This window comes from Penaeus japonicus, unplaced genomic scaffold (assembly GCF_977035675.1).
Source record: "Penaeus japonicus unplaced genomic scaffold, GWHDUDI00000001_assembly GWHDUDI00000018, whole genome shotgun sequence".
Taxonomy (NCBI): Eukaryota; Metazoa; Arthropoda; class Malacostraca; order Decapoda; family Penaeidae; genus Penaeus; species Penaeus japonicus.
In genome coordinates, this window is record NW_028234420.1 from 38457700 (window position 1) to 38460199 (window position 2500).

Here is a 2500-nt window from a genome sequence, read left to right on the forward strand (position 1 = left end):
CAGATTACAGTCAAACTTGAACCTACCACAATAGAAACTTAAAGGCTATAGCAATTTACCAATGTTACAGAGACGAGATGTATATAGACACTCGATAGATATATAAAAATAATTTAATACAATATGTTTACAGAGGGCGTGAACATCGTGGATGCATAGTATGATATAATTAATACTCACGTAGTAGCCCAAGTCCAAGAAGTATACGTTTGATATTTTCTGGTAAACTGTTACATACTTAGCATATTTAGAAACTCGAAAAATAAGTATTTAATTTATATTTATAACTGACATTGATGCAGTGCGAACGTAAGTTAACAAGAAAAATACGATATTTCTTATGATATATTTTGAGTCCGCTAGGTATGATTTCTTACCTATTAAAACCAATGTTATTCCTAATGAAACTAAATTTTAAAATAGTTAGTGCGCCAAAGTAGACAGTTTTCTATTAAAAAGTCTACTGGTAGGTTTCATAGAACATGGCATACGGTAAACTGTACTATTTTTGTTATTGCTACATTTACCTGTTTTTTGTTTTTTTGTTCTTTTTTCTTTTCTTTTCTTTTTGCCATTTGATCACTTGCTTATCTACATTATTATCTTCATACGTTAAATGTTACTCGTAAATCGACCTAACCACGGGACACGATTCTATATTTCTTGGGTAAAATAGACTATTCTGAGCCAGTTTTATTCTCAGAAATTCCTACCATTCATACTAACATTGGGTTATGAAATGAGTTACCGACAGGACAGTGCTTAGGCAGCCATGTCAACCGCCTACCTGCGACATCGTTGTGAAAATAAACTATACCAAGTAAGACCCAAAACTCATTTTTTCCTTTATCTTTCAATTTATGAAATATAATTTTCGGCATGAATGCTCTAGGTTTTCTGTTTAATAACTTCATAGGAGCAGCCCTCCCCCTAAAAGAAAACGGAATCCTCAATTTTGCTGGAATGAAACGAGGCGCCTCCCCGTAGAATTTCATGGTCAACTTTCATTACTTGCGCTTTTAAATGGTCTATTTTGATATAGCGATAGATGGGTATAATGATATATGCGCGTCTGGTGTCTATAACGTACGGTTTACTTTGTATGGTGATTAGTATATCACAAGGTCTTGAGAGGAGAATTGTATTTTTTCTGCAAATTGTACCATTTCTGACTTTCTAATCAGTAATGACATCTGAAACCAATATTTACTCACCATGATAAGGACAGCATCTTAATAAACACAGACTCAATATAAGCAAGAATAAACATTTCGAATGTGACGTTTTTTTTTTATTTTTATCGTCTGGGTTTGTTGTGGGTGTGTGTGTGTGTTTGTGTGTGTGTGTGTGGTGTGTGTGTGTAGTGGGGTGTTTGTGGGTTGTGTGTGAGTTGTTTGGTGTGTGTGTTGTGGTGTGTGGGGTGTTGGGTGTTGTGTGTGTGTGTGGATTGTTGGGTTATGTTGTGTGGGTGTTGTGTTGAGTGGGTGGGGGGGGGGGGTGGGGGGGTGTTTGTGTTGTGTGGTTGTGTGGGTGTGTTTTGGGTTGTGTGTGTGTGTGTGTTTTGGGGTGTGTGTGTGTGAGTTGTGGATGTTGTGTGTTTGTATGTGTGTGTTGTGTGTGTGTGTGTGTGTGTGTGTGGGTGTGGGGGGGTGGTTGTGTGGGTGTGTGTGTTTGTGTGTGTGTGGTTTTGTGTGTGTGTGTTTGTTGTGTGTGTAGTTGTGTGTTGTTTGTGTGTGTTGTTGTGTTATGTGTTGTGTGTGGGTGTGTTGTGTTTGTGTGTGGTTTGTGTTGTTTGTTGTGTGGGTGTGTGTGTGTGTGTGTGTGTATTTTTGTTTGTATGTGGGTGTGTGGTGTGTGTTGTGTGTGTTTTGTGTGTGGTGTGTGTGTTGTGTGTGTTGTGTGTGGGTATGTGAGGGGGTGTGTGTGTGTGTGTGTGTGTGTTTGGGTGTTTGTGTGTGTGTTGTGTGTGTGGGTGTGTGTGTTATGTGGGTGTGTGTGTTGGTGTGTGGTGTGTGAGTTGTGGTTGAGGGTGTTTTGTGGGTTGTTTGTGTGATGTGTGTGTGTGGGTTGTGTTGTGTGTGTTGTGTTGTGTGTGTTGATGGTGTGTGTGTTTTGTGGTTGGGGTGTTGTGGGTTGTGTGTGTTTGTTGTGTGTGTGTGTGTTTGTGCGTGTGTTTTGGGGGTTGTTGTGTGTTGAGTGTGTTTGTTGTGTGTGTTGTGTGTGTGTGTGTTGTGTGTGTGTGTGTGTGTGTGTGGATGGTATGTGTGTGTGTGTGTGTGTGTTGTGTTGTGTGTGTGTGGGTGGGTTTGGTGTTGTGTAGGTTATATTGATAGAGTGAGAATATAGATTGATAGTTATTTGTGAGGTGTGGGGGGGGGGGTGGGGGTTGTGTGTGTGTGTGGTGTGGGTGTTTGTGTGTGTGTGTATTGTTTTGTGGGGTGTGGTGGGTGGGGGGGTGGGGGGGTATGGGTGGGTTGTGTGTGGTTTGTGTTTTATTGTG